This window comes from Rousettus aegyptiacus, unplaced genomic scaffold, assembly GCF_014176215.1.
Source record: "Rousettus aegyptiacus isolate mRouAeg1 unplaced genomic scaffold, mRouAeg1.p scaffold_m13_p_3, whole genome shotgun sequence".
NCBI classification, from domain to species: Eukaryota; Metazoa; Chordata; class Mammalia; order Chiroptera; family Pteropodidae; genus Rousettus; species Rousettus aegyptiacus.
The window spans coordinates 79,282,222-79,290,586 of NW_023416306.1; the positions used below are offsets into that span (position 1 = coordinate 79,282,222).

The 8,365-nt window shown below is 38.5% G+C and overlaps 1 pseudogene; it reads left to right on the top strand.

Moving 5' to 3' along the window:
* The first annotated feature begins 8,244 nt into the window (after positions 1-8,244).
* LOC118601236 lies at positions 8,245-8,363 on the top strand (annotated as a pseudogene).
* Positions 8,364-8,365: the final 2 nt, after the last annotated feature.

An 8,365-nucleotide genomic window follows, 5' to 3' on the forward strand; every position in this document is an offset into this window, starting at 1 on the left:
GAGTGTGGGAGCTACTGAGTGGGGGTGAACAGGCATGGAAGGAGGCCTTCTTAAAATGTTTGAGTCATTTGAATATGACTAGTCAAAAATTAAATTAAAAATAAGGAAGAATGGCCAAAGTGTCCAAGAACTATTTATGGTAATGGATGTACAACTCTGAATATATTTAAGTGGTATACACTTAAGTGAGTGAAATGTAGGGTATACGCATTATGTCCCAATCAAGCTGTTAAAGGACGAAAGTTGTCTATAATCCTGCATGCTGCCCAGTGAAGCAGCAACATCAGTAATAAGTGGGCTTTGACATACACATTTGCTCTCAGGCTTTAGTTGACTCAGAAACCCCAAGGGCTGGCTGAAAGGCTAATTCCTGGCATCACCCCCACACAGGAGCAGGGGCCTGGATAGCTGCATTTTAAAAAATCCTCTCTGATGCTGGGCTGGTCCTGGGACCCACTTTGAGAATTGCTTGCCTTTTGGGGAGTAAAGAGGGAGGGAGAGATTTCACTATATGCCATTTTGATCTTCACATTGTGTAATCAGGCTACTAAACAAAAAATATATAAATAAGATTCAACCTTTAGAAATTATTAGAAGTTATTAGAATTAGTTATGTGTAACATAGATGCTTAAGTGCCCTCCACTGTCCATTCTTTCCTTCCTCCATCACAGAGACCCTGACCTTTAATAGGGAACATGGGTGTTTGGATAGAAAGCCCATCTCTCCATTTTCTTTGCATCTAGATATGGCCACGTGGCTGAGTTCTGGACATAGATGTCAGTAAAGCTGTCCAGAAACATCTGAGAAGTGTGTTTGAGCGTAGGGTGCACCTCTTATTTGTCTCTTCCTTTTTCCCACTGGCTGGGATACAAGCACAGTGGCTGGTACTAATGCAACTATCTTAGACCATTAAGTGGAAGCTATGTGTTGAATGTGGCAGAGCGGGAAAATAGAGGAAACTGGACTTTTGACTGCATGCAACTGCCACACTGGCTCTGTCCTGTTTGCCTAAGGCATCCTGTATGTAATAAGAAAGAAATGCCTTTCTTGTTTAAACAACTGGTACTTTTAAGTTTGTGTTGCTTGTAGTCACACTTGCCATATATAACCCAGTATATAAAGTACCTGGTTCATGGATTGGAAGGATTAAAATTGTTAAAGTGACCATGCTACTTAAAGCAATCTACAAAGTCAATGCAATCCCTATCAAAATACCAATGACATTCTTCTCAGAATTAAAACAAATAATCCTAAAATTCATATGAAATTACAAAAGATTACAAATAGACAAAGCAACCTTAAGAAAGAACAAAGAGGAAGTATCACATTCCCTGATTTCAAACTATACTACAAAGCTTTAGTAATCAAAACAATATGACAATGGCATAAAAACAGACACATAGACCAATGGAACAGAATAGAGAGCCAAGAAATAAACCCTCACTTATATGGTCAACTAATCTATGAGAAAAAAAGGCAAGAATATACAATGGAGAAAAGATAGTCTCTACAATAAGTGGCAAAGAGAAAACTGGATATATATATATATATATGTATATATATACACACATATATAGACATACAGACAGATATATATGTATGTATGTGTGTGTATATATATATATATACACATATATATGTACACACACACACACATATATGGAAAAAAAAGAAACTGGACCACTCTCTTACACCGTATACAAAAATAAATTTAAAATGTATTAAAGACTTAAATGTATGACCTGAAACCATAAAATTCCTAAAAGATAACATAGATAGTAAACTATTTTATATCAAACTGAGTAATATCTTTTTGGATATGTCCCCTTGGGCAGGGGCAACAAAAGCAATAATAAATAAATGGGACTTCATCAAACTAAAAAGCTTCTGCACAGAGAAGGAAACCATTAACAAAACAAAAAAAACAACCTATTCAATTGAAGCATGTATTCACAAATGATATATCTGATAAGGGCTTAATGTACAAAAATATATAAAGAACTCATACAGCTCAATAATGAAAAAGTTAACAATCTGATCAAAAAATGGGCAGAGGATATGAAGAGACATTTCTCCAAAGAAGACATACAGATGGCCAACGGAAAGATGAACAGATGCTCAATATCACTAACCAACAGGGAATGCAAACTAGAACCACAATGAAATATTACCTCATACCAGTCAGAATGGATATTATCATAAAGTCAACAAATACTATGTGTTGGCGAAGATGTGGGAAAAAAGGGAATCCTTGCGTACTTTTGGTGGGACTGCAAATTGGTACAGCCACTATGGAAAACAATATGGATATTCCTCAAAAAACTGAAAATAGATCTACCATACAACACAGCAATTAGACTTCTGGGTATGCATCTGAAGAAAATGGAAACATTGCTTTAAAATGATATATGCAGTCTATGGCCATGCTACCCTGAAATAGCCTGATCCCATCTGATCTCAAACTAAGCAGGGTCAGGCCTAGTTAGTACTTAGATTGGAGATCACTTAGGTGGACCAGGTGCTATAGGTGTAAAAAATAAAAAAATAAGGGATTGTAAGCTGACGAGGTCCTTGCAATCTGTGAGGTCAACCAAAGGTTGTCTCGCCTAAAATATAAAATAAAAATAACATAAAAATAAAAAGATATATCCACCCCCATGTTCGTGGCAGAATTTTTTAAAATTGCCAAGATGTAGAAGCAACATAGATGTCCATTGATAGATGAACAGATAAGAAGAGATGGTATATATACACAATGGAATATTACTTGGCAATGAAATAGTGCCATTTGTGACAACATAGATGAAGGATATTATGCTAAATGAAATAAGTCAGATGGTATATATACACAATGGAATATTACTTGGCAATGAAATAGTGCCATTTGTGACAACATGGATGAAGGATATTATGCTAAATGAAATAAGTCAGACAGAGAAAGAAAAATACCATATGGTTTTACTTATATGTGGAATCTCAAAAAATGAAACAAACAAAACAAAACAAAAAAACAGACTCAGAGAAAGAGATCCAAAGAAACAATTGCCAGAGGGTTGGGGGTGGGAGATGGGTTAAATAAAGTGAAGGGGAATATAGTTAATAATATTTGATAAATTTGCAATGGTGACAGAAGATTACTAGAACTGGTGGAGTGATCACATTGGAAGGTATATAAATATCTAATCACTATATTATACACCTGAAACTAATATAATGTTGCACATCAACTATGCTTAAATTTAAAATAAAATTAATTTAAAAAATTAATAAATAAAGTACCTAGCACAATGTCTGGCCTGTCAGAGGCATCCTAGCTGAGGATCTGACCTAGTCACACAACTATGACTGAGATGGGATAGAAATGAGCCAAGACTTATGAGCCTGGGAGGGGTGCTGACACAGAGATCACAAAATCCCACTGCCCCTGCCCAGCTGTTGATCATTGTTGACAATCTCTGAATATCAATGCCACCTAATAAAACTACATGTGTCAAGCCATATGCTTTTCTGACTGTACATTTTGTCAACTAAATTAGATTTTTCTCTGGTTGATAGAATCTTCATTTCCTGACCATTTTCTGTTTAGGTAGCAGGAAAGTCCCTGGGTGCCAGAAGAGAAGCAACCCAGAGTTGAAAATGTCCTATGGATGTCCCCAGGAGCAGAGGGTTCGATGGCGGTGTTTCTAAGGAGGTCCTGATGGCTACGTCACATGCAGAGAAGTCAGGGGCTGTCAGTAGGAGTTTGAGCCCTAGACTGAGTCCTTCCCACTCTGGAAGATCATAAAGGTAGGCGAAGATCAGCTAGGAGTGGAGGGTGTGTGTGAGAGAGAGCACATGTGAGCATGTATGTGTGTGTGTCTTATTATGTGTGAGCATGTACATCTATGAGAGTGTGAGAGCATGTAATTGTGTGTGTACATGTGTATATATGTGTGAGCATTGTGTATGTGAGGAAGGTAGCAAGAGTGTAGGGGGATGGTGCAAACAGTGCCCACGCCCCTCGGGCCACCATTGGCAGCATAACACAAACATGACTCAGGATGCTTGTCTTCTGGGTCCAGCTTTGGGGGCTCCACCCAAGCCTTCCCACATGGCCTTTCTGACCCTCGCCTTCCTCCTCTTAGCATGAAGCAGACACCCAGTTAGCAATAGCCATTGTTGATTCCTACTGCAGTCATCAACATAATGTGTCTCATACTTGCACTCCCAGATTCATAGCAGCACTATTCACAATAGCCAAGGTAAATGGATAAAGAAATGTGAGTATATGTATTTCAGCCTTGGAAAAGAAGGAAATTTTGACATCTGCTGCAACGTAGATGAACCTTGAAGACATTATGCTCAGTGAAAAAAGCCAGTCACAAACAGACAAATTCTTAGAGACAGAAAGTAGGATGTGAATGCCAGGGTCTTGGGGACAAGGATAGGGAATTCATGTTTAATGGAGACAGAGTTTCAGTTGGGAAGGTGAAGACGCTCTAGATAGCTGTTGCACAACAATGTTAACACTACTGAACTGTGCATTTAAAAATAGTTACAATGGTAAAATATATACATATGCATCTAATATCTCAGTGGCAACAGACCTTCTCAAAGAGTATCTCTGTGGCTTTGTTGATCTGTGTTCAGTCAGGAAGTAGGGACCACACAGAGATCTGAACAGGACATTTAATACAATGAGATAGTAAGCACTGAGATATAAGAAAGCTCCAGGGAACCCCAAAACTGAGAGAGAGCTAACTTGGAAGTGGCGAGGCCTCAATGGAGAAGGCGTGCCTGAGTCCAGTAGACATCAGGGAAGTCTGCTGGCTTGTGTGGGCCAGGCTGGTCTGCAACCACCATGGTACAGGCTCTATACCTGGTGGTCAGGCACACGGTGGGTGAACTAAGGGTATCAGGAAGTAGATAGAAGCCTGGAGCTCAAAACCTGGATCAAGAGGCCACGGGAAAGTAATCATTAGGCCTGGATGGGGCTGCAAGATGGCAAGGGGACACCAATCAGTGCTTGTGGCTGGGCACCAGATGCCCTCACCCTCACACCACAGACCCCCGGCAATAGAGCCTCTTCCTCCTGCAGCATCTGTCTACCAAGTGCCCTGACACTGCCCTCACTGAGAAGGAAAAATGTCATCTCAGAGAAGGTATTGAAGGGTGTTTGGAACTCAGAAGCAATGAGCTAGTACAGTGACCACAGGGGGAAAGGGGCCTACTGGACAGGATGCCAAAATAAAATAACTGTAAAATCTAACAGATTGGACTTCATAAAACTTAAAACTTCTGCCTTTCAAAAGACAGCATTAAGAAAATAATAGAAAAGATAGACTTGGAAGAAATATTTATAATACCTAAATACAAAAAAGGACATGTAAGCATAATATATAAAAAACTCCTCAGAGAAAGATAAATACCATACGATCCCTCTTATATGTGGAATCTTAAAACAACAACACAAAAAGCTCATAGATACAGAGAAAAAATTTGGTGGTTGCCAGAGGCAAAATAAAATTTTTAAGACTTATAAAAAAATTTAAGGAATTCTTTTAAAAATCAAGGCTACAAAGATGAATAACCCAAATTTAAAAATGAGCCAAAGACTTGCATAGACATTTCACAAACGAAGATATACAAATGTCTGAGCACATGAAAGTGTTCTTAATGCCATAAGTCACCAAGTAAGTGCTCCTTAAAGCCTCAGTGATATACCTCTGCAAACTCATTCGTTAAAGGAAGTCATCAAGAGGATGTGACCACCAGATGACCAGCAAGCTGGGCTTGAAAAAGTCCTTGGAATGTACGTTCTGCCCACCATTCCCACATTAGGAGCCATTTTCAGAGACGTAGGCTTGAGAGCACCGTGTTGTTGAGACCATCTGGACAATACATGTGATCAAGCCCAGTTAAAGCCTCTTTATAAACTTTAAGGTTCTGGTGGGCAGGGCAGAGGTCTATTCATTTTGTGACACCTAAGATAAGCCTAATAAATATGTATCATAGTATGTATGTTCTTAAACCTGCCACCTACCGATTTGAAGTCATCTGTTCTGGCCTTCTGCATACAAGGGCTATTTTATGAACCAACAATTGGTGACCCAGCCAAGAGACCAAAGAAATGAGCCTTGGGAAAAAGGTGTCTTTGGGGGAAATCCTGAATTGACCATCAACTTCTTAAGTTGAGGAACTGCACATAGAGCATGGGCAAAGAAGAGAAACAAATAACTGCCACTGTGGGCTGGCCTCCATTGTGGGCAGTGTGGCTGGGCACCAATGCCCAACTAGAGGCTGAAACTCAAGTTAGAAAGTTGAATTAAGAGCTGAGACTAGAAAAGGACATAGGTTGTCCACTACTCTATTTGCTTCAGGGCTGGCAAAGTGGAAGAGCAGGACAATAAGTTGGAGACCTTAGCATGCTGTTTTACAAAGCTAGGAGGGCACAAGCTGCCATAGATCAAGATCCAAGTGCTTGTGACAAAGCATGATTAAGACATTAAGAAGTGCAATCCCTGGGAAAGTGAGGAGAGCAAAAGGGAGGACTTAACAGTAGCTGACTGATAGTACAAAGGATGGAGTATACCATGCCATCCAACTCCTAAAACAAAGAGAAATTTTAAATAGCAATTACCTTAGACTTCTAATAGAGAAATATATCCCATAACTCCTAGGAGAAAACTTGCATTCTTTCTCTGGCCCTTGAAATTCTAAATCTTATTATACTCTTGAAATGTAAACATCCCAGGAAGTAACAAAAACACTGCCTGTGATTGCCTAAGACTGAAGGAAATAAAGGAGGAAAGAGGCTTTTAAAATATAGACTGCTGTAGAAGCTTCCTTTACCCAAAATCTATTCTACGGTCTCCATAAGATTACTCTAAAGTTTTGGAATGAAAGCTATGGGGTTTGTTTGTGTCCGTTTGTATATTTATATATGTCCGTGGATACATGATAAATGTATGTGATTTTTTTTCTGCCTCCAGAAGGTATTGCCAAAATTAATTTGTAAAAGAGCTCTATTTAATTGGCTTAATATCAATAATGTACTTATGCAAACTGAAACAATTTTATTTCATCTACTAAAAGGACAAAGTGTTCTTGGACTATTGGTCTGTTTTTTATGGGATTGTGAAAGGTATTTCTTTACCTTTTAAGTAATTTGCCATGAAAACAAAGATTCCATGTTTTAGCAAAATAATTTCCTGTGTTTCATGTTATCTTTATCAGGTGTTTGATTACTTTAAAAAAAACCTGAGTTTTTTCAATATTAAAAGAGCTAAACTTTTTTTTTTTTTTTTTTCCAACTATGTAACTTTCTGTATTTGCCTTTGGAGTCTTTAATTGTTACTTTGGTTAAGTGGGTAAATAAATTTTATTTCACAGTGACTGGTGAAATGTTTTAAATCTTTTGAAATTTTTGACAAACTTCCCCAAAATCAAATTCTAAATGAAGTTTTGTTGACCTTAAACTAACTTTGAGCTTTTTCAGAGGTCCCCTGGAATATGTCAAAAGATATGCTCTCTCTCCTTATAAAAAGGAGATATTAAACTAATTAAGCTTGTTTATGTTAAATTACATGGAAAGCATTATCAAACGAAAAACGATGCTAAACTTTCCTTTGGGTATATTTCTATGAAAATCTTAAAAACTTGGTATGTCTTGGTATAATGCTTTCAGCCATAATTCTAGTTATTAGTTTAAAATTTGTCATAAAAATAACCAAATTTCCTTGTCAATTGCAATATAATGAACTCTGATCAGATTTTTAATCATGGTCATTTTTAAGTCATTTGTCATTTGCGGACAGTTATTTTACTCAGATGCTTTTGAAAAAGTATTCCTGAAAAAAGTGCTTCCTCTTCAAGGATATTCATGGAAACACTTTGACCAGGACAGGTTTCTGATAGCTAAGATCAATTGGCCTTAAGGTGTGACAGGCCACACTAGACCTTTCAAGCACTTCCACAAAGCTACCTGCACAGCTCATAATATGTCATGGGATGGTTGCCTAAGATCTGTTTCTATTCTCCTTCCCCAAATCAGTAAAATGTGCCCATTACACTGATGATATAATGTTCACATGTGAGGACTTGCCTCTGCTGCAGGACCCTGCAGACTTTGCTAGAACATCTGCCCCTCACCTCTCAGGCACCACCATAAGGTTTTTGGGACTCATGTGGTAGAGTAAGATGCACGTTGTCCTAGAAGCTGTGGTCTATAAGGTTCAAGCTTGTCTAACCCCTAAAAAAAGAAGGCCTACGGCCATGCTACCCTGAACGAGCCTGATCCCATCTGATCTTGGGAGCTAAGCAATGTCAGGCCTGGTTAGTACTTGGATAGGAGACCACCTAGGAAGACCAGGTGCTGTAGGCATG